At 48.8% G+C, this 24786-nt stretch overlaps 1 protein-coding gene across 1 annotated transcript in view; it reads right to left on the bottom strand.

Moving 5' to 3' along the window:
* The window catches only part of FRRS1L (ferric chelate reductase 1 like), a 121170-nt gene that overhangs the window by 9113 nt on the left and 87271 nt on the right, over window positions 1-24786 (bottom strand). The gene's annotated exons all lie outside the window — the stretch shown is intronic.

Genomic DNA, 24786 nt, shown 5'->3' with positions numbered 1-24786 from the left:
TGCCTAGTGAGGACATTAAGCCAGAAAAGCAAACAGAAGATCTGTCTGATGAGACAGATGCTTCTCAGGAAAGTGATAGGAGTCAAAATTTAAGCCCTGTATTACCTCTCAGATATCAAAGGAGCAATAAAGTTGTTCCTCCATCACATTTTCAGGCTGAAACAGTAAAGGCTTTTCACATATTCACAGAACCTGAGTCCTTAGAACAAGTGAATGCTTTACCACCTGAGATTGCACAAAATTGGCATTCTGCCATGCAACAGGAATTAGCATCCTTGAAAGAAAATAAAACATGGAAACTGGTAAATCTACCTCCCAATGAACGCTGTCTGGGTTGTAGGTGGGTTTTCAAACTGAAAAGGGGTGCTGATGGCAAAATCCAAAAATATAAAGCAAGGTTGGTTGCAAAACGGTTCACTCAAAGGAAAGATTTAGACTTTGACAAGACTTTTGCACCAGTTACTAAAGGTGAATCAATTAGATTACTGTTAAAAGTTGCTGCACTCAAGGGAATGTCAGTTAACCACTATGACATTCAGACTGCATTTCTCTATGGTGATTTAGACCACAAATTATACATGCAGCAACCCCCTGGCTATGAAAAAGGGGAGAATCTAGTCTGCAGAAATCAATCTATGGATTAAAACAGGCTGCAAAAAGTAGATGAAAAACTGCAGAATGTTGGTTTTGTAAAAGGAAAATGCAGATGTCAGTGACAGGAAATGCACTTCTGGGATTTTAAATCAATTTGCTGGCTCAAGCTTAGGCTGCATTCTAGAAAGCAAACACTTGTTGCTCTTTCCACTGCAGAAGCAGAGTTTTATTCCCTAGTACAAACCTGTAACGAGGTTGTATGGTTTAAACAGTTGTTAAAAGACATAGGCATGGAAGTGAACCAGTCTATAACTGTTTATGAGGAAAATCAAGCTTGCATTGCTATGGCAAAATCTGAAGCTTGCAAGAATAGGACAAAACATATACATATTAGATATCAATATATCAAAGACATGATAGCCAAAGGGGAAATAATGTTAAAATATTGTGAATCAAAAGACATGATTGCTGATATTTTAACCAAGCCTCTTGCTCTACTGAGACACAAAGAGTTAACAAAACAAATTGGTCTACTTTTTTATGCTCACTCCTTAGCATAAAAAAGGGAGTGTTGGTATTTGGTTTTTTTCTGCTTTTGGCTGTAAAGTCATTAAGGTTACTATGGTAAAAAATCATTTTGGCAGGGTGAACAGGTCAAACTTAAGTATCCTTAGTTTTGGGTGTGAAAAGAATGATCAAATATGGAAATTGCCTGGAAGGAGCTTGCCTGGGCTTGTTACAGTTTCAGTTTCCTTCCTCCCAGTCCTACTCAGAGTGCATGTGCACATATGAGCTTATAAGAAGCTTTTAAGCCTATCCAGGATATCTGGATATGAAACTGTTTATGTTTTTATGCTTTCTGTAAATACATTTTTATAGAAATGCCTGGTATGTTTTTTCTGATCTCTCGGGCCAAACGCTTGCCAGCAAACTCTAACATTTACACTGGTAAAGCAACACTTTTAAAAATTTGTTCAATCATGTCTGATTCTCATTGACTGCCTGGACAAGTCCCTGCTAAGTTTTTATAAGTTAGAAAAAAGATGCATGTATACATATTTAACAAAAGGAGCATAAACTTCCTGTCTTCGCTGCTCTGTTTTGTTCTGCAGGCAAAATACTGCTGTCCAAAATATGCAAATAGTATTTATAAGTTTGCTTGCAGCTTTAGAGTGGCAGATTTCAGCTTCCTCAACCTCAGTGGTTGAAGTAAAAAAATGAAAAAGGGGATAGTGAAGAACTAGAAGTCTTCTGTCAAGTACGCCTCACAAAATCAGTTGCTGGGGAGCACAAGTAAAAGAGTCTTCTTGCATACAAGTAATGTTTGTTGGTTTCCCATAGATACATAGCTAGTTTTTATGGGAACAGAGCCAGCTTTTCTACTGATCCAACAAGATTATTTTATCCATAACTCAAATGGGAGTGTAATTCTGACTGTAGATTCAGCTTTCTACTGAGAATATAGAGGAAAACAAGCTGACAAGTGGCATGAGGTTGCTTGGCAGGTCACATGCAGCCACGGGCCATATGTTGTACAGGCCTGGAGTAGAGTAAAATTTATTATGGTCATTGACCAATTTGGAAAAGAAAAAAAAAATTCTGAGACGGCAAGTACAAACCAAGATAAAATTTAATCATTTATTTATTTATCTATTCAATTTATATAGCCACCCATCTTAACAACTCTTGATGGTGAACAATAATAAAAATGAAACAAATACATATACAAAAATTAAAATACAGAGCAGCTGGGAAAACCAAATCATTTTAATCAAGAGACCAGTCCCTTCACACACTTGAGGTCCCAGGCTTGAGCACAAAGCCAGGTCTTTAGGGCCTTACAAGAGGCCAGCAGGGTTGGGGCCAACTTAATCACTGGAGGTCGAATGTTCCAGAGGGCAGTCACTATGGCAGAAAAGGCTCATCTTCTGGACCCTGTCTGCCTACATTCCTTAGCTAATAGGACCCAGAGCATGCCCATCCTGCCAGACTGGATAGGACAGTTACAGCAACCAGGGAACGATGGTCCGTTACTTAACCCATCCCCAAGCCATGGACAACTTTAAAGGTGACAGCCAGCACCTTGATTTGCTCCCAGAAGCACACTGGTAGCCAACGCAGCTCACAAAGTAGTGGTGTTATATGTGCCAAATAATGTCCCACTAACCATCCTTGCTGCCACATTCTGCATATGTTGAAGCTTCTGCATGCTCTTCAAGGGTAGCCCCATGTAAAGCATGTCGCAGTAGTCCAGACAGGAGGACACAAGGGCATGCGTGACTGTGAGAAGGATTCAAGCAGGAGCCACGAGTCCAGGAGGAACCCCAGATGGCGCACCAGGTCTATCTGAGGCACTGCCACCCCATCCAGACCAAAGATGGAAAATCCCCATCACCAGGAGGTCCACACACTCAATGCCACTCAGTCTTGCTTGGGCTGAGCTGAAGCCTGTTGTACCCCATCTAGGCCCACACAACCTGCAGGCCCTAGAACATTCATGTTACTCAAACAGCCTGGGATAGAGATATAAAGCTGAGTATCATCAGCATATGGGTGATACCTCACCCCAAACCATCACATGACCTCACCCAATGGCTTCATGTACATGTTAAACAGCAGGAAAGAGAGAAACAAGACCTCTGGCATCCCACATAGTAGAGGCCAGACCTTTCTCCCCACACCAACACTGACTGGAAACAGCCCCATAGAGGGACCAGCACAATACAGTGTGGCCCACCCCCAACTCCCAAAGCTGATTCAGAAATAAACCATGATCGATGGTATCAAAGGCCACTGAGAGGTCAGGGACAGCAAGGACGGGTGTACTACCTCCATCCCACTCCTGCCAGAGGTCATCCAAGAGCACAATCAATGCCATCTCAGTCCTATACACTGGCCTGAATCCTGACTGGAAAGAGGTTCTGTGACACCCTCGATCCTTTAGTTGCTAAATCAGTACTCCTTACACAAGCCACTTAAGGAATATGAAAGAATCTTTATTAGAATTAGCGATCCATTGCACATTAAAGATTCAAGTGAGGAAAACCTGCACAATCAACATTTTAAATCAACAGGACTTCCCCCCCATCAGCAATTTTATTTTTATTTTATTAAATATTTTATCACTGCCCATCTACCCCAAAGGAGGGACTCTGGGCGGATTTTCAGGTTGCCATGTTCTCTCTTTCTACCCTCTCTCTTCCCAGATTGAATCATTTACTTTTATTACAGTGCCCTTTGATCTGTCCGAGGTGCTGAATTTCTCAGTGTAGCTTCCTGCTTGCATAGCCTGCAGGTTTGCAAATTCACCAACGCTCTGCTGCCAGCACTTCATGCACCTGGTCGTTTTTACTTCAAAGTATCACCCTACACTTCAAAGTGTTCCCCATGGCCCTGCCGGTCTCCGTGAGCTGGTGGGGTGCCCTTTCCTGATGCTATGGCAGGATGACATCCTGACATCCCACCTCCCTGAAAATCACCTTCCTCCCCTTCTCTAATATTTGGTAAATGCAGAACATACATTTTATATGTTATGCGTTCTGTTCCCCCCCCCCTTCCTCCTTCCTCTACTTTGGCTTTGCTGGGAATCGACCATAACATCTTTCCACTAAGTTAGGGGCCTCTAAATGATGGCTGCCCACCCACTCATTTTGGGAAATGCTTCCACTTAATTAAGTACTGTAACTTCCCTCACTGTCGTCTGGAATCTATTATCTCTTGCACTTCAAAGTGCTGCTCTTCTAGTATTGGGGTCAGTGGGGCTTGTCTTGGGTGCCAGCACTCTGAGTTCTTAACTGGTTTCAGGAGGCTGCAGTGGAAAATATGGTGGATTTTTCTCAGGTTCTTCGGTAATTGCAATTGCACCATCACATCATGAATTATTTTAGTGATGGGATAAGGTCTCACTTCAGACCTAGCTTTTTTGAAGGCTGCGAGGACTTTAAGAATTTGGTGCATAAATATACTTTTTCCCCCACTTTAAATTCCCATTCTAGTGCTCTTTTTTGGTCAGCATACTTCTTGTAATCTTCTTTAGCATTTTTCAATTCTCCCTCTATTACTAGCCACCAGTCTGCTATGTGCTTCACCCACTCATCTAATGGGATGATTTTGGACCCACTGTTTGGCAATTCTGGGAATGCCACGAATTCCTGCCCATTTACTACCTGAAAGGGGAGAACTCCATACTTTGGTGTACTGAACTATTATAAGCTACTTCTGCAAACGGGAGTAGATCTACCCAGTCATCCTGTTGGTAGCTGATATAACATCTAAGTACCTCTAACATCTAAGTAAGTGCTCCAGTACCTGGTTAGATTGTTCACATTGACCATTTGTGGCTGGATTATGACTGGAACTTAGTCCCTGCCCCACCCCAATCATCTTGAGCAATGCCTCCCAAAACTTTGAGGTGAACTGTATGCCTCGATCACTCACAATCCACTCAGGAGTTCCATGTAATCTATACATGTGTTGCACACTTTGGCTAGCTGCCCTGCCATCGGTATGCTAGTGCAGGGAATGAAGTGAGCTTGTTTTAAAAATAGATCAGTTACTACCCAGATCACCATATTCTTGTGGCTCTTGGGCAAATCCACTATGAAATCCATAGATATTTGCTTCCCAGGCTGTGTGGGGTTTGCTACGTTCTGTAACAACCCTCTGGGCTTCCCTCCCACTCTTTTGGCCATGGCACAGATTGGGCAACTGGTGACATACTCTTCTACGTCTTTACAAAGGGTTGGCCACCAGAATTGCTGCCTTAAGAGGTGTAAAGTTTTTAGGAATCCAAAATGCCCAGCCAATTTTGCATCATGACATCTCTCAAGCGTTTCTCTCCTCAGGGTTTCTGGAATGTACAGTCTCTCCCCACTCCACCAAAACTCTTGCCTCTCTGTCAGTTTGTCTTTGTTATCTGGCAACCATGTGTCAATCTTTTAAGGCAGAGTGCAATTCAACTTGAAAGTCCCTTTCTACCCTCAGTGTGGGCTTGTGCTTTTGGCTTCTAATGACCACCACCATCCCAGTCTATCACCTCTTCCCTTTGGCTGTTGTGCTGTGGCAGCCAGGATAAAGCATCAGCTAGGAAATTCCTTCCTCCAGGCAGGAATTTCAAAGTGAAATTGAGGAATTGTGCCCATCTAATCTGCTTGGGATTTAGCTTCCTCAGAGTGCTCAGTGCCTCTAAATTATTGTGATCTGTCCAGACCTCAAAAGGCAGAGTTGCCCCTTCTAGTAGGTGCCTCCAATTCATCAAAGCCCAGCACACTACAAATGCTTCCTTTTCCCAAATGTGCCAGCGCCACTCCTTCTTGGTGAATTTACAGGATAGATAAGTGCAGAGTCTCAACTCCCCTCCCCCCACTTTTTGTAAAAGAATTCCCCCCCCCAACGGCCACATCCTATGTGTCCATCTGGATTGGGGCTTCATGGGGTCTGAGTGTTTTAATATCAGCTCTGAAGTAAATAAGGATTTTAGTCACTTGAAAGCTATCTGGCATTCTACTGTCTATTGCTTCAGCAAAGGATCGTTACCTTGTCGTGGTGCTGGAGCTTGAGCACCTCAATGATGCCATGAGCTAAACCGTGAAGGGCCACCCAAGACGGGAAGGTCATGACAGAGAGGTCAGACTAAATGCGATCCCTGGGGAAGGTAATGGCAACCCACCTAAGTATTCTTGCCGTGAAAACTAAATGGATCAGTACAACCAGAGATATGTCGGTATACCATCGGAAGATGAGACCCCCAGCTCGGAAGATGGTCAAAATGCTACTGGGGAGGAACAGAGGATGAGCTCAACTAGCCCCAGACGTGATGACGCAGCTAGCTCAAAGCCGAAAGGACGGCTAGCGGCCGACGGTGCTGGTGGTGAATGGCGAATCCGATGTTCTAAGGATCAACACACCATCGGAACCTGGAATGTAAGATCTATGAGCCAGGGCAAATTGGACGTGGTTATTGGTGAGATGTCAAGATTAAAGATAGACATTTTGGGCGTCAGTGAACTGAAATGGACTGGAATGGGCCACTTCACATCAAATGACCACCAGATCTACTACTGCGGACAAGAGGACCACAGAAGAAATGGAGTAGCCTTCATAATTAATAGTAAAGTGGCTAAAGCAGTGCTTGGATACAACCCAAAAAATGACAGAATGATCTCAATTTGAATTCAGGGCAAGCCATCTAACATCACAGTGATCCAAATATACGCCCCAACCACAAATGCTGAAGAAGCTGAAGTAGAGCAGTTCTATGAGGATCTGCAGCACCTACTGGACAACACGCCTAAAAGAGATGTTATTTTCATCACAGGAGACTGGAATGCTAAGGTGGGCAGTCAAATGACACCTCGAATTACAGGTAAGTATGGCCTGGGAGAACAAAACGAAGCAGGACACAGGCTGATAGAATTTTGCCAAGACAATTCACTCTGCATAACAAACACTCTCTTCCAACAACCTAAGAGACGGCTTTATACATGGACTTCACCAGATGGACAACACCGAAATCAGATTGATTACATCCTTTGCAGCCAAAGGTGGCGGACATCTGTACAGTCGGTAAAAACAAGGCCTGGAGCTGACTGTAGTTCAGATCACGAACTTCTTCTTGCACAATTTAGGATCAGACTAAAGAGATTAGGGAAGACCCACAGATCAGCTAGATATGAGCTCACTAATATTCCTAAGGAATATGCAGTGGAGGTGAAGAATAGATTTAAGGGACTGGACTTAGTAGATAGGGTCCCGGAAGAACTCTGGACAGAAGTTGGCAGCATTGTTCAGGAGGCGGCAACAAAATACATCCCAAAGAAAGAGAAAACCAAGAATGGCTGTCTGCTGAGACACTAGAAGTAGCCCAAGAAAGAAGGAAAGCAAAAGGCAACAGTGATAGGGGGAGATATGCCCAATTAAATGCAAAATTCCAGAGGTTAGCCAGAAGAGAGAAGGAATTATTTTTAAACAAGCAATGCGCGGAAGTGGAAGAAGACAATAGAATAGGAAGGACAAGAGACCTCTTCCAGAAAATTAGAAACATTGGAGGTAAATTCCAGGCAAAAATGGGTATGATCAAAAACAAAGATGGCAAGGACCTAACAGAAGAAGAAGAGATCAAGAAAAGGTGGCAAGAATATACAGAAAACCTGTATAGGAAGGATAACAATATCGGGGATAGCTTTGACAGTGTGGTCGGTGAGCTAGAGCCAGACATCCTGAAGAGTGAGGTTGAGTGGGCCTTAAGAAGCATTGTGTCATGCGCTGCCTGCCTCTGAATAATACTCAGACACTGGTTCGATGGATCAGGCTCTGGTTTATTCACAGCGCAGTTACAGCGTCGGAAGAAAAAAGCTGAGAGTGACAGGAGCGCGCCGGTGCGGGGTTTAAATACCCCGCGCCGGTCAGCGCCCCCTCACTCGCGGTCACGTCACCCCCCTTTGTCCAATACGTTGCCCTGCCGGTGGGTGAGGGGTTGTGAGGCCCCGCTGGCGTTCCGGGATCGCCCATCATCGGGTTTTCTATTCATCCGGTGATTGCTGTCAGCTGGGCGATCCCCGTTGTATTGGCGCTGATGGCTCGGGTGTGCTCCGTGATCCGTTTAGTTATTGTTTGTTGGCCGTTAGTCGTTGTGAGTTGATGGCTACTTATCTTGAGCCCCTTCTCCTGTTTCCTTGCTATTGTCATGTGTGCCATTGCGCTGATGACTTCAGCTCAACGGCACTCATGACATACTGCCCCCTGTCCGAATAGTGCTCCCCCCCGGTTTTCTTTTTTTTTTTTTTTTCGGTGGAGCTGTCAAAACGGCATTTTTTTTTTTTTTTCAAAATTCCCGCCGGAGTAGTTGTCGCCCCTCCCCTTTGCTCCTCCCTCTACCACGTGCCTTCCCAGGGTGTGTCCATGGTGCGCATGCCCGGGTCACGTCCTGGCGTGCGCATGCTCCAGCCACACCCTGTTTGTTTGGCTCAGTTCGGCGAGGAGAGAGGCGTGGCTGGTCGGGTGCTTATCAGCTCCAGGTAGGGCCCTTCTTTTTTTCATTTAAAGTGCGTCGCCTTTGTTATATCTCCTGGGCGTTGCCCCCAGGTTGCCCTGTTGACTTGCTTGCCACTCCCCCGTGGCCGGGGGGCGGGGGGAGGGTGCTGGCGAACGCTTGTCACCACCTCGTGGGCCCGGGGCGGGGGGAGTGAGTCCTGGGGGGGGGGAGGTCCACCCAAGTCGCGGGCTTGGGGGGGCCCTTTCCCTTGGGGCACGGGAGGCAGGGGGGGCCTGCGGGGGGGGGTTTGCAGGGGATGGCTTGCTGACCTTGGTTGTGGCTTGTCGGGGTATGCCCGGTGAAATGCTCTGGTTAGGTCAGGCGCGTTAACGTTGTGCGCCGCCACCCATTCCGGGTGGGGGAAGTGTTTCCACCTGACCAGATAGTGTAGAGTTCCTCGTTGCTTGCGGGAGTCGAGTATGTCCCTTATCTTGAAGTGGTGTTGCCCGTCGATCATCACCGGTGAGGGCTGTGGCGTGCTTGGGTGCCATCGAGAGGTGGTTGCCGGTTTCAGGAGGCTGGTGTGGAACACCGGGTGGAGTCTCCGTAGGTTGTGTGGCAGGTCCAAGCGTATTGCTACCGGGTTCACTATTTGGGTGACTCGGAACGGCCCGATGTACTTAGGCCCCAGTTTTTTCGAGGGTTGGGTTGACTTTAGGAACTTGGATAGGTAGGCCATATCCCCCGCTTGGAACGTCGGTTGTTGGCGCCGGTGCTTGTCGGCCTGCTCTTTGTAGGCTGCCTGTGCATCCTTCAGCGCCGCCGTGATTATTGGCCATGATTCCGCGATCTTCCGTCCCCAGTCGCTAGCGTCCACCTGGGGTTCCGGGGGTTGAGGTAGCTCCGGTATGGGGACGAAGTCGCGCCCCGAGACTACTTCGAACGGAGTTTTCCCCGTGCTCGTGTGGACGGCGTTGTTGTATGCGACTTCGGCGAACGGGAGCAGTTCAGCCCAGTCGTCTTGGTGGTAGTTAGTATATGAGCGTATGAATTGCTCTAAGGTGGCATTAAGAACCTCTGTGGCTCCGTCCGTCTGGGGGTGCCAGGCCGTAGATAGGGCCTGTTGGGTCCCCGTCAGCTTTAGGAAGGCCCGCCAGAATTTGGAGGTGAACTGTGTGCCCCTGTCGGTCACCACACGTGCGGGACATCCGTGTAGCCTGTACACGTGGATGAGGAAGAGTTTGGCTAGCTGTTGTGCGGATGGGACCGACGTGCAGGGGATGAAGTGGGCCTGCTTTGAGAAGTAGTCCTTCACCACCCAAATGGCTGTTTTCTTCTGGCTGGGTGGGAGGTCCACTATAAAATCCATAGAGATTTCCTCCCATGGGCGGGAGGGTTCTGCCACCCATTGTAATAGCCCCGCGGGTTTCCCTGGTGCCCGTTTGGCCCTAGCGCACGTTGGGCAGGACGCTACGTATGCTTTTACGTCTCGCCTGAGCGCGGGCCACCAGAATTGACGCCGTGTTAGGTGTAGGGTCTTGAGGAACCCAAAGTGTCCCGCTTGTTTGGCGTCGTGTGACCTATGCAAGATCGCCTGGCGTTGCGAGTCCAGGACGTAGATTCTGCCTTCCCCCCATGCTAGGTCCTGTGCCATCGTTACCTTGTCGGGGTTTGCCAGGAACCAGGGGTCGGTTTTGAGGGCGGCGGCGAGGTCCGTGCGCATTCCCCCTGGTAGTTGCGGTTGGCTTCTTCCGGTCGCCGGTTGTCCCGCCGTCGGCTGCGCCGTAGAGTCGAGCTGCCTCCGAGCGCCGCTTCGGGTGGTCACGGCCATCCCCAGTTGCGAGGCGGATAGGACCGTCCCAATGGTGTCTGGGGCGGGCTCTTCGTCTTGGGGCAGTCGGGAGAGGGCGTCGGCCAGGAAGTTCTTTTTGCCCGGCATGAACTTCAGCTGGAAATTAAAGCGGCTGAAGAATTGGGCCCATCGGACCTGTTTTGGGCTAAGGCGTCTGGGCGTTCGTAGGGCCTCGAGGTTCCGGTGGTCGGTCCAGACCTCGAATGGTTGGGTGGCTCCCTCGAGTAGGTGTCGCCATGTCTCTAGCGCTGATTTTACCGCGAAGGCTTCTTTCTCCCAGACGTGCCATCGCCTTTCTGTCTCGGAGAACTTGACAGGTAGGCGCATGGTTTCAGGAGTCCCGTGGGGTCTTTCTGTAGCAGGATGGCCCCCAGGGAGAAGTCTGAGGCGTCGGCTTGGACCACGAACGGCCGTTCTGGGTCCGGGTGCGCGAGGATTGGCTCCGTAGTGAACAGCGCTTTCAGCTTGTTGAATGCGGTCTGGCACGCGGGAGTCCAATTCAGCACTGTGCCCGGGTTCTTGGCGCGTCGGGTGTCCCCCACCCCTTTGGTTTTGAGGAGGTCCGTTAGGGGGAGGGCTATCTCTGCGAACCCCCGGGCGAATGACCTGTAAAAATTCGCGAATCCGAGGAAGCTCTGTAGTTGGCGTCTGTTGCGGGGGCGCTCCCAGTTTAGCACCGCCTCGACTTTTGCGGGGTCCATTTCTATGCCGTCCCCGGAGATTCGGTACCCCAGGTAGTCTAGGCGCTCTTTGTGAAACTCGCACTTTGTAGGCTTGGCATAGAGCTGCGCCCTTCTGAGCTTGTCGAGGACTTGCCTGACTAGGGTCACATGTTCCTCGTGCGTTTTTGTGTAAATAAGGACGTCGTCGATGTAGACCAGGACCCCTTTGAACAGATGTTCATGCAGTACCTCATTGATGAGCTGCATGAACACCCCAGGGGCCCCCGCGAGTCCGAAGGGCAGTACTTTGTACTGGAAGGCGCCTAGGGGGCAGTTGAACGCAGTCTTCCATTCGTCCCCCTCCCTGATTCGGATACGATAGTACGCCTCGCGAAGGTCCAGTTTGGAAAAGACTTTGCCCGTGGACAGGTGGGCGAGCATGTCCTTCACCAGGGGTAAGGGGTATTTGTTGGACAGGGAAGCCGCGTTTAGGCCCCGGTAGTCGGTGCAGAGCCGTAGGGTGCCGTCTTTCTTCTCCCGGAATAAGACGGGGGCTCCGACCGGTGAGCATGCTGGCTCTATGAATCCCCTGTCTAGGTTTTTATCGATGAACTCCCGGAGGGTTGCCATCTCCTTCGGGGTCATCGAGTAGATCTTTGGTCTAGGTAAGGGGACGTCGGGCAGTAGGTCGATCCGGCAATCCGTCTTGCGGTGGGGGGGTAGTTGGTCAGCTTCTGCCTCTCCGAAGACCTCGGAGAAGTCGGCGTATTGTTCCGGTAGGTCTGCTGTGGTAGCGGCGTTGTCTTGTGTAGTCGCCTCCGCTCGTCCTACAGTGGGGTTGGTTCTGCCCGCTGGAACTGGTGCTCGATACTCGCCGTCGCCGAATGTGAAGGTGCGGGTCTCCCAGTTGATGCGCGGGTTGTTTGTCGGGAGCCATGGCATCCCCAGGACTGCAATGGGCCGTCCGATGTGAGTGATGACGAACGATGTGCGTTCGGTGTGAGTGCCCATTTGCAGGGTGACCGGCTCGGTTTGCAGCATGGCTGGTTTCCCTCCCGCTGTGGAGCCGTCCAGCTGGTCGAATGCCAGCGGCGTGGGGAGGGGGAAGCAGCGGAGGTCGAGTTTGGCGACTAGGTCGGGGTGGATGAGGTTTTTTGAGCACCCCGAGTCCACTAGTGCCGCGGCCGTGGTGGCTCCGTTGCCGGCAGAGAGTTTGATTGCCGCCATTATTACGGGGCTTTCGTCGTTCCGTCGAGGTGGTCCGCGCTGCTGTCCCACCGCCTGCCTCGCAACGCGTTTCAGGGCAGGCGGGGAGCTTTTCCCGCCGGCTGGTCGGGGTCTACGTTATCCTCTTCCCCCCAGTAGGCGTCCCAGCCTTCCTCTGGTGTCGCTGTGGCCACGGTCATTCGGCGGTGAGGGGGCGGCCCCAGGTTGGGTGGTTTGGGGCTAATTTTCGGGGTGGGTTTAGGCGCACTGGTCGGCGGTCAGTTGGCGAAGCAATCCACCGTCTTGTGCCCTAATTTGCCACACCTCCCGCAGGGCTCCCGATTGAATTTCTTGTTTGGGTATATGGGGCCGGCCATCCCCACGTGTGGTGCGGGTACCTTTTTTCTGGCATAGTTTGTGTCTTCCGTGGTTGTCATGAGGAAGGTGCGGTGCGCGTGTTCGGCTTTCCCCGCGAGGTGGATCCACCCGTGTAGCGTTTCTGGGTCGTCGCGGTAGAGGGTCCATTGGAGAACGTCGCGATTGAGCCCCCTTTTGAACATTTCCAGCAGGGTGGTCTCGGACCAGTCGCTGACCTTCCCCGCGAGGGCTTTGAACTCCAGGGCGTAGTCAGGGACCGTGCGTGTGCCCTGTTTAAGTCTTTGGAGTGCGCTTTTCGCCCTTACTTTGGCTAGGGGGTCTTCGAAGTAGTTTTTCATCTCATTGATGAAGGCAGGGAAGGTGGCGAGGGCGGGGGAGCTGGACTCGTACAGTTGGACGTACCAGTCCGCTGCCCTGTCTTGTAGTTTGATCGCCACGGCGGCGATTTTGTCGGCCTCGGAGTCGTAGGAGTGTCCGTGCCTCCCCATGAACTCCCTGGCGTTCGTTACGAAGAACGAGAGTTTCGTGGGGTTCCCATCGAAGAAGATGGGGAAGTCCTTTGGGGCCCGGGCGTTTTGCGCGGCCCTGCCTCTCGCTTCCCGGTCTGTGGTGTCGTCCGCCTGTGCCGTCTGCTGACCCTCCGCTGGCCCGTGGGGGTTCGGTGCTTCGCTCGGGGTGTGGGCCTGTGCGGGGACGTCGTTGGGTGGCGCGGGGGGTATAAGCGACTGGAGCATGGTCCGGAGTTCCGTCAGTTGAGCCCGCATGGCCGCGAGTTCAGCTCGTGCCTCCTCGTCCACAGCCCGCGCCGCCGCTGGGGCCGGTTCCGTTGGTGCGTCAGCGGGGGTGGGTTGCCGGCGGGGTTCATCCTCCCTCTGCCGCTGGTCCGCTTCCTCCGCCGTCTGCTGGGTGTCTCCATCGTCCTCCTCCATGTTGACCGCCGTTGGGCTGTCGCTCCACGCCCGTTGCTGGGGTGCGATGTGGGGCGCGGGATCCTCCGCTGGTTTCGGAAGGCATGCTGCTCCCTCCCGCGGTCGGGTTGCCTCCGTCGCCATCTCCCCTTGGGGTTGGAGCTGAGGCTCGGGTCGGGTGGGGTGGGCGTCCATGGCTCCGGGAGTCCGCGGTGCCTCTGGCCTTGGTCGGTCCTCCTCTGTCTCTTGCCGCGCGGCTCGCCCTCCTTGCCCGCGTCGCTCCGGCTTCATCTTGCTGGTCTTCTCGCCGTCTATTCCTCCCGCGGCTCGTTGTCGTCCGGTGGGGCTCGGCGAGGCTGAGTTTATGACTCTCAGCTTTATGTCATGCGCTGCCTGCCTCTGAATAATACTCAGACACTGGTTCGATGGATCAGGCTCTGGTTTATTCACAGCGCAGTTACAGCGTCGGAAGAAAAAAGCTGAGAGTGACAGGAGCGCGCTGGTGCGGGGTTTAAATACCCCGCGCCGGTCAGCGCCCCCTCACTCGCGGTCACGTCACCCCCCTTTGTCCAATACGTTGCCCTGCCGGTGGGTGAGGGGTTGTGAGGCCCCGCTGGCGTTCCGGGATCGCCCATCATCGGGTTTTCTATTCATCCGGTGATTGCTGTCAGCTGGGCGATCCCCGTTGTATTGGCGCTGATGGCTCGGGTGTGCTCCGTGATCCGTTTAGTTGTTTGTTGGCCGTTAGTCGTTGTGAGTTGATGGCTACTTATCTTGAGCCCCTTCTCCTGTTTCCTTGCTATTGTCATGTGTGCCATTGCGCTGATGACTTCAGCTCAACGGCACTCATGACGCATTGCTAATAACAAGGCAACAGGAGACGACGGCATCCCAGCTGAACTGTTCAAAATCTTGCAAGATGATGCTGTCAAGGTAATGCATGCTATATGCCAGCAAATTTGGAAAACACAAGAATGGCCATCAGACTGGAAAAAATCAACTTATATCCCCATACCAAAAAAGGGAAACACTAAAGAATGTTCAAACTATCGAACAGTGGCACTCATTTCACATGCCAGTAAGGTAATGCTCAAGATCCTGCAAGGTAGACTTCAGCAGTTCATGGAGCGACAATTGCCAGATGTACAAGCTGGGTTTAGAAAAGGCAGAGGAACTAGAGACCAAATTGCCAATATCCGCTGGATAATGGAAAAAGCCAGGGAGTTTCAGAAAAACATCTATTTCTGTTTTATTGACTATTCTAAAGCCTTTGACTGTGTGGACCATAACAAATTGTGGCAAGTTCTTAGTGGTATGGGGATACCAAGTCATCTTGTATGCCTCCTGAAGAATCTGTATAACGACCAAGTAGCAACAGTAAGAATAGACCACGGAACAACAGACTGGTTTAAGATTGGGAAAGGAGTACGGCAGGGCTGTATACTCTCACCCTACCTATTCAACTTGTATGCAGAACACATCATGCGACAAGCTGGCCTTGAGGAATCCAAGGCTGGAGTTAAAATCTCTGGAAGAAACATTAACAATCTCAGATATGCAGATGATACCACTTTGATGGCTGAAAGTGAAGAGGAACTGAGGAGCCTTATGATGAAGGTGAAAGAAGAAAGTGCAAAAGCTGGTTTGCAGCTAAACCTCAAATAAACCAAGATTATGGCAACCAGCTTGATTGATAACTGGCACATAGAGGGAGAAAATGTAGAAGCAGTGAAAGACTTTGTATTCCTAGGCGCAAAGATTACTGCAGATGCTGACTGCAGTCAGGAAATCAGAAGACGCTTAATCCTTGGAAGAAGAGCAATGACAAATCTCGATAAAATAGTTAAGAGCAGAGACATCACACTGACAACAAAGGCCCGCATAGTTAAAGCAATGGTGTTCCCTGTAGTAACATATGGCTGCGAGAGCTGGACCATAAGGAAGGCTGAGCGAAGGAAGATCGATGCTTTTGAACTGTGGTGTTGGAGGAAAATTCTGAGAGTGCCTTGGACTGCAAGAAGATCCAACCAGTCCATCCTCCAGGAAATAAAGCCAGACTGCTCACTTGAGGGAATGATATTAAAGGCAAAACTGAAATACTTTGGCCACATAATGAGAAGACAGGACACCCTGGAGAAGATGCTGATGCTAGGGAGAGTGGAAGGCAAAAGGAAGAGGGGCCGACCAAGGGCAAGATGGATGGATGATATTCTAGAGGTGACGGACTCGTCCCTGGGGGAGCTGGGGGTGTTGACGACCGACAGGAAGCTCTGGCGTGGGCTGGTCCATGAAGTCACGAAGAGTCGGAAGCGACTAAACGAATAAACAACAACAACTGTCTATTGTATGGTGGACCCAGATCTTGCTACTTTTGGGTCTCCCCTCCCCTTTGTTTTTAACAGATCAGTGAAAGGCAGAGCCTCCTGCGCAAAGTTGGAGATGAACTGCCAATAGAAATTGGCGAATCCCAAGAAACTTTGCAACTGCCTTCTAGTCCAGGGTGGTTCCCAAGCCACTACATCTCGTACCTTTCCCGGGTCCATTTTGATCCCTTTACTTGACACTCTATAGCCTAGGTAATCTAGTTTCTCTTTATGCAATTTGCATTTTGATAGTTTAGCATATAGCTGATTCTGCAGCAACCATCTCAGAACCTCCCTTACCAAAGCCATGTGCTCTTCCATCTTTTTCAAATAGATTAATATATCATCTAAATATACCAGCACCCCCCTGTATAGAAGATCATGTAACACTTCATCTATCAGGTGCTTAAAAAACCCCAGGGGCCCCTTAATCCGAAAGGCATTACTAAATATTGAAACAACCCCAGTTGGCAATTGAATGCTGTTTTCCATTCATACCCCTCCCAGATTCACACTTGAAAATATGCTTCCTTTAGGTCCAGTTTAGTGAAAATCTTCCCTTTCGACAAGTGCACTAGCATGTCCATCAGTGGCAGAAGGTACTTATTGGACATGCAGGTGGCATTCAACTCCTGGTAGTTGGTACATAATCTCAGTGACCCATCTTTCTTGGTTCTGAATAGATGGGGCAGCCATCGAAGATGTTGTAAGGCTGAATGAACCCCCACTCTAGATTTTTGTCAATGAACTCCTGCACCTCTAGTTCCTTGGAAGTCATGAGGTATAGCCACACTTTGGGTAGACTGGCTCCTGGCTCTATTTCTGTGGTACAGTCCATCTTCCTATGGGGGGCAGCTGGTTGCACTGTTCCTCCCCAAACACATCTTTTAGATCTCTGTATTGTGCGGGGATGAGTTTGTCTTGCTGTCCTGTCGCCCCACCCCCACCCCTGGTGTGGTCGCTGCACCTATTAGTTCAGGTTCTGCCTTTCTTTCCTCTGGGGTTGATCCTCACATGCCCTGTTTTTAAAGGTTAAGCTTCCAGTCACCAGGCTAGTCCTAGCACCACAGGTTTATCAGCAGTAGGGGCTACAATAAATCTTAAGGTCTCCACATGGCTTCCTATCTGCATTTGGACTGCTTTGGGAATATTTTCCACTGGGCCCCCTTTCCTCTCCATCCCATCGAGGTGAATGAAGCTGATGGGCTCCTTCAACTTTCTTACCCAAAGTCCCAGTCCCGTCACCAGAGTGGGGTATATTAAACATCTAGTACATCCCAAATCCAGCAGGCCTACTAGATTCATGTGGCCCTTGCCCCTCAATGTTTCTATTTGTAGTTTCACCAGCATTGCTGGGCAAGCTTCACTCACCATCAGGTCTTCGTGCCTCCTTGGCTTAGCCTGTTCTTCAGCGCAATTCAGAACAGGCTCCTGTCATTTCCCGCCATCTGGACTTCTTCCTCAGTTGAGCTCTCCCCTCCTGAGAAAGCTTCATAACACCATCCACTCGTCAGGGCACCCGCAGTTCCCTTAGTCTTCACTCCGGAGACCTTAGTGCCGCTCTCCCCCTTTGCTTTTCATTGGGGCTGCTAGTTGTGGGCAGATTAATGTGATGACCTTCCCTGCTGCATCTGAAGCATTGCCCCTCTCTGGTTCTATGTTCTTTCTCCTCTTTCCACAATCTACAAGTCCCCCATCTCTCCAGTGAAGGAGCCGGTGGCGCGAGCCGCTTCCCCGTCGCTTGGGTATGCTGCTGCTTTTTGACTTGCATTTGCACGTTCTCCACTTCGTTGGCTAGGCAAATCCATTCCCTTAAGGTTTGGGGAGCATCCCTCACTAGGGACCATTCAAGGATTTCTGGGTTCAGCCCCCTCCCCCAAAGTAATCAATTTTCACTGACTCTGGCCAGTCTGTTAATTTCCCAGCCAGCCTCTTAAACTACTCTTAAACATAGCATACTCTAAGAACAACCGGTTCCCTTGCCAGATGCACTGCAAGCTCATCTTGGCCCTCATCTTAGAGACGGGGTCCTCATCTTAGAGAGGGGGTCCTCAAATCTATCTCTCAGGGCATTCATGAACCCATCAAAGTCTTCTAGCTCTCAGGATCCTGCATCATGCAACTCTACTAGCCAGTATGATGCCTCCCCTTCGAGGTAGGTCAATACATTCCTCACCTTGGACTCCTCGGAGTGGAAGATTCCCCCATATTCTCTCATGAAACTCCTGACTTGGGTCAGAAAGCAAGCCAGGCTTTTCGGATCCTTGGCAAACTTCACTTTCATGTCTCTTGCTCCGACAGGCTCATCAGCTTTCCTGTATTCGATTCGTTGCTCCGGCTGGGGCTCGATGGTGAGAGGGGTTGACGGGCACCCTTCCTGTTGCTTGGTGCCTCTCCTCTGCCTCAAGGTCGCCACTCTCTCCATCAAGAGGCAACTGACCTCTCATCGCCACTTCATCCAGTGTTCTTGTGTCCAACTTCCTCAGTAGCCTCTCAAATGCTTCTTATAGGCACCCCATGTGGTCCTTCATTCCAGTGCCAGCCACCTGAAGTAGGAGCTTCCCTTGGTAGGCACCACCTGCATCAGTTCCCCCTCTGTGTCTCCTCTAACATTCAAAGACCATGCTAGGGTATATTCTGCCAGTGCTCGGGGCCATGGCGTGTTCTTGGGGGCAGCTGGGGGCGGTAGCCAGATCTCCTGTTCTTCTGGTCACTTTGTTTCTGCCCCGGTGGGACTTGATAGGATCTGGAGTCCTTCCCCATCTTCCTCTCCTCTCAGTCCCAAAAGGGCTCCTCCGGGTTCCAGGTATTCCATTTGTGGACCTTCCTCGGTGGGTTGGGAACCCTCGGGTAAGGTTGCCATTGAAGACTCAAATCTTTCTGTGATGCCCTCAATCCATTAGTTGCTAAATCAGTACTCCTTACACAAGCCACTTAAGGAATATGAAGGAATCTTTATTAGAACTAGCAGTCTGTTGCACATTAAAGATTCAAGTGAGGAAAACCTGTGCTATCAACAGTTGAAATCAACAGGACTCCCCCCCCCATCAGCGATTTGTAGGTTGCCATGTTCTCTCTACCACCCTCTCTTCCCAGGTTGAATCATTTACTTTTATTACAGTGCCCTTTGGTCTGTCCGAGGTGCTGAATTTCTCAGCATAGCTTCCTGCTTGCATAGCCTGCAGGTTTGCAAATTCACAAATGCTCTGCTGCCAGCACTTCACGCACCTGGGCATTTTTACTTCAAAGTATCACCCTACACTTCAAAGTGTTCCCCATGGCCCTGCCGGTCTCTGGTAAGCTGGGGGGGGGGGGTGCCCTTTCCTGATGCTATGGCAGGATGACATCCTGACACCTTACTGGAAAGGGATTCAAATACTTCCAAAGTCCCCTGAAGCTGCAGTGGGACCCCCTTCTTTACAACCTTCCCTAAAAAGAACTAGTTGGGTTGAGCAGTGGCCCCTCAAGGGGCTCTCAAGGGCTCCCTCAAGGGGTCCATAACTCCTTGTTGTCCACCAGCAGCGCTCTAGGTTGTAATGGTATGTGGGAATGACCTTGAGAGTCAGGGAAAAGAGCTGCAGCCAGGGGAACGGTCAGATAAGAGGCAGGTAAGCCTGCAGTAGGAATGAGGGCATAGCAAACATCTCAGAAGAATGCTTCCCTAGTTTCTTGGGCTGTAAAGGAAACGGGTGAAATGTACTTTCAAACTTGCAAGATTCTGTTAATGTAACTGTAATGGTATGTGGGAATGACCTTGAGAGACGAGAGGAAGAGATGCTGCCTAGAGAATAGTCATATAAAAGGGGAGAAGCCCGCAGCTGAATTATGGGAAGAGAAAGAAAATTGGAAAAGATCTGCCCTAACTTATCAAGCTATAAAAAGAGACAGGAGATTTGTACTTTCTGTTGTAAGATTCTGTTAATATAAACTTACAATAAAGTAGAAATAGCTCATCTTGTGTTTCCCTTCTGGTCTACTTGGGAGGTCCCCCTTGGAATTTTAGGAATGGCCTCTGCTCCCTAGGGGACTCCTTTATCTGCCAAGCACCTAGTGGCAACATTGTTGCAGTACCAGCAGCAGGTAGACATACAAGTGACCAATTTTCAGAATGCCATGTTACAATTAACACAACAGCTGGGACAGCATTTGCCTCAGCCCGTGGCAGCACAGCAACATGTGGCTCAGCCAATGCTCCTGTGTTCCCATGGGAGCTTAATGGGGAAATTCAGAGGGGACCAGGATCGATTCCAGACCTTCAAAGCTCAATGTGAAATGTTTATGGCAGGCAGATCAGTGGAGTTTCCCCCAGATCACACCAAAGTGACTTTCATGCTAAGTTTGCTAAAGGAAGCAGCAGCCAAAGGGGCAATCATTGAGAGAAACAATCCAGTGCTGGACAATTATCAGGACTTCATGTGTAAACTCAGGGGATACTTCAGGGTTCTTATACAATGAATCACCGCTAGTCGAGAGATCCAAAAGCTCAAGCAGGGACAGAGGAGAATAAAGTTATATATTTCCAGACTGCCCAGAGTCCCTCCTTTCAGGGGAGATGGGCAGTGATAAAATTTGACAAATAAATATTTCAGATTTTAAATTACTTGCTGGAGATGTAGGATGGAATGACTTAGCCCTGATTGACCAGTTCAGAGAAGGGCTGGCCAAAGATCTGAGAGATTTGCTGGTGAGGCAAGGCACCACAAATACCCTGGAAGAGCTGTGTCAATTTTGTGTAATAATAGACATCCAGCTGGAAGAATTGAGGCCAGGAAAGAATGGTAAGGGGAAAAGAACCTAAAGCCTTTCTCCCCTTCCTATGATCTTTGTGGAATCTAGTGGGAGAAAACCCATGCAAATTGGAGCAATCAAAAGATCCCTGTCACCAGCAGAAAGCAAAGAAGAAGGGATCAGGGACTGTGTTTTTACTTCAGGGCCTTTGGACACATAGCCAGATCATGCCTGATGAAAACTCAAGCGTCTGACATAGCAATGGAATGCAGAACTTGTAAATCAATGGAGCACGTAGCCAGCAAGTTCCCAAAGTAGCAAACCAGGAAAATCTCACTGGCCCCCCTCCCAGGAGCTCTGAAGGGGCCCCCTCAAGTAACTAAGAAGAGCTCAGATGGCTGACAGCAGGCAAACATACCTGTAATGGTTGCCCAGCCCAAATACTCAGACTCACAAGAGGTTGCTAAATGAAATCTGATTTATTAGGGAACTTAGGACAAATACAGAGAAAGCTGAGAATGACAAAAAGCGCGCCAAATACAAACTTAAACCCCTCGTTGCAAACGTAACCCCGCCTCCCCGCCAGCAGAGCCGCCCGTCCCAGGTGCTGGCAACCATCAGATCTCTTAGCCTGGGAAAGTAACCTTGAGCACATGAGATAACCCAAATATATTCCAAGTTTACAGCCAAGAGATAAACCACTCCCAATAGGAACCATCCTCCCGTCAAAGATGAAACACGCATCCAGCTAATGACATGTGAAACGTTACGATGTATCCAACACATTGAAACGGCGAACATGACAATACCTAATTACTCCTATTATTATTACACTAGATTCGAGGCAAAATGTGGAACTCTTTATCCTTGTAGACTTGGGGACAACCACTTATTTAATAGATGTACATATAGTGCAGAGATTAAAGTTGCCATCTCGGGCTCTAGAAAGCTCAATGATGGTCAAGACAATTGACAGACAGCAACTAAGAGCAGGGCCAATTTTGCAGTGTATGGCCTCTTTGTGGTTAGCAATCAAAGATTACACAGAATTTATAACGCTCTACGTGACTGCTTCCTTGCCTATCATCTTCGGAATACAATGGCTACAACGACACGATCCAGATCTAAGTTGGGCACAAGAGATACTCTCATTCCCCTCCCCTAAATGCCAGCAGCATTGCTTACAAGCACTGCAAGTTTACCCCCCACCCCTCCAGTGCAGAACAAGGGAGGAACTGCACTATCAAAAAAATATTCAAACTTTGCAGATGTGTTTGGGGAAGAACAGGCAGCCATGTAACCCCCTCCCCCCAAACATGCAATTGCACCATCAATTTGAAACCAGGAGCTTTCATGTCAACATTAAAAAAGGATCCATTCACCCTTCCAACTCACCAGCATCAGCACCTATATTTTCTATGCCCAAAAAACAAGAAAGGGGAACAGCTGTAACTCTGAAGGGAAAGTGGGGAACCCCCATGCGTACCATCCATGACTACAAAGACCTGAACAGAGTAAGTACCACTACAGCTAGTCCTTGATTAACAACCACAATTGGGACCGGAACCCTGGTTGTTGAGCAAGTTTGTCATTAAGTGTCATTAAGTGAGACGCCCACATGACTACTTCACTCAAAGACTGCAATCCCAGCACTCCCAGTTGCGGTCATTAAGTGATCTCCAGGGTTGTTAGGCAGACAGAGCAAAAGAGCTGCCTGCTGAAGGGTTTCCCCTCTGTGCAAGAGGGGAGGGGAAACCCTTTGGCAGGCTGAAGGAACGAAGCTCAGATGCTGAAGATCTCTGCTTTGTTCCTCTAGCCCCCCAAGGGTTTCCCCTCTGTGCATGGAGGGGAGTGGAAACCCTTGAGTTTCATTCCTTCAGCCTGCCAAAGGGTTTCCCCTCCCCTCTGTTTCCCCCCAACTTGCAACCTTCCCTGCCAGCTTCCCCATTAACTTTCTGGGGAAGCCGGCAGATAAGATTGAAAATGGTGATCACAAGATCGCGGGGAGCTTGGCAACTGGTCATAAATGCAAAATGGTTGCCAAGCACCCGAAATGCGGTCACATGATCATGGGGGGTGATGCAACATTTCACCATGGCCAGAAGTGCTTTATGGGCTGTAAAGCACCCTCTCCAAGGCTGTCATTGCTTTGAATGGTTGTTAAGCGACTGGTTAAGTGAGGACTACCTGTACCTGCTTCCCCCTTATTCCAGATCTGCTAGACCAACTACAAAAGGCACACATTTTTACAAAACTAGACTTGAGTGTTTACAACCTCATCAGAATGAAAGAAGGCCACGAATATTTGGTGGCCTTCGATACAAGATACAGCAAGTTTGAATATACAGTGATGCCATTTGGCCTGGTTAACTGTGGAGCAGTCTTTTCTAGATTCATGAATGAAATATTTTTGGATATTTTAGACAAGTATGTGGTGGTGTACTTAGATGACATCTTGGTTTATTCCGAAGATCGCTTCTTGCATGTCATGCATGTCAAAAAAGTACTGCAAAAAGTACAGGACAGCAAGCTCTTTGCCAGGTTAGAAAAGTGTGCATTTGACCTGCCTCAATTAGACTATTTAGAGTACAAAATCTCAACAGAATACATGCAGTGTTTCAAAAGTTAAAGCAAATTTTTGCTTCTGAGCCCATCCTCTGCCACCCCAACCCATCCCACCCCTTTGTGGTACAGACTGATGCTTCAGATGAGGTGGTAGGATGGGTTCTGCTTCAAGCAGAGAAGGAAGGGGGACAGATCTACTGCTATGTGCCTTTTACTCCAGAGTGCTTCTCCCAGCAGAAAAGAACTATAACACTTTCAATAAGGAGTTGTTGGCAGTAAAAACTGCCTTTCACAATGGAGGCATCTGCTGGAGCTGCCCACCCAATGCAAATCCATACAGACCATATAGATATAGAATTTAGAGATTCTGCAGTTACCCCTCGACAAATCAGGTGGGCACAATTTTTACATTTCCTTCATTCCAGGCTCACAGAACAAACTTCCACATGACCTCTCACGTAAACCAGGATATGATATGTCAAGGTCACCCCCACAACAATGCTCCAGCCAAGCAACTTTGAGTGCCACCATAAATCAGGTCACCCTGAAAATCTGGGAGCAGGGAGACAGACTGTTGATCTATTAGATTGGATTAGTGCACAGCAACAGCAGGATGCATACACCAGGGCTTGGATGGATGACCTCCAGGGAACCCAACAATGTAATTGTTGTAGTGGTTTGGGCTGGTTTAAGAGTATGAAGAGCATAAGGTTTGTGAGAATTTGACCAATACTGTTAGAGAATGTAAAAATAAAGGTGGAACCCAGCCATTTTTGTAGCAGATATTGTGAACCAAGTTATCATGTTAAGCAGTAACACAGTTTACTTTTTTGAGTGTATTGTATTATTACACTTGGGGTTAGAGACTACTGTGTTGTAGAATCCAGCCCAAAAGACTGAAAATTCTCTTTATGATCAGTTCCTTCTGTGCTGCAGAAGGTGGTGGTACCAAGCTTGGCTGATCCAAAACATTCTCTATGCTGGCTTCTTGTAACACTAAGCTTTGAATGTGCTCAGTAGAGCTTAGAAGAAAAACAGTAATTTTCCTGTTTTTTGAGCTTTAATGTTCTTCAGGATCAGCATTGCAGCAATTTCCAGGATTCAGTGCTGTAGGAATTTCTGTCATTGCCATGTATGTGGCGATAAACTAATTCTGGAAGTATATCACTAATTCATCTGAAGCTATAATCTTTTTCTGCATTCTTGTTATAATACTGTTAGTTTTGTTTAGTAGAAAAAACTGTTGCACAAACTTTTTCAGTTCTGCAGTTCCAGTTTCTGGTACTTGTGGTAGGATATATGGGATCTCTGCTTAGTTTGGTTGGAGAGGTAGAATATCTCCTTCCGCTGAAATGCCTATATTAGATGAGCACCTTCCTTCAGGTGAAGGTGCCAAATGCTCTCTGTAGATTTAGAGAATAGGAATTCTCAGTATGAAAAATTTCTATTTTCAACCAACCTATGTAAGGTAATCAATGAGCCCTTGTGCTTGTTTCCAGTGCTAATTTTTGAATGAATTATTCTATTATTTGCTTAAGAAAAATCACAGATACATCCA

This window comes from Candoia aspera, chromosome 4, assembly GCF_035149785.1.
Source record: "Candoia aspera isolate rCanAsp1 chromosome 4, rCanAsp1.hap2, whole genome shotgun sequence".
NCBI lineage: Eukaryota > Metazoa > Chordata > Lepidosauria > Squamata > Boidae > Candoia > Candoia aspera.
This window is presented reverse-complemented; position numbering and strand designations above follow the sequence as displayed.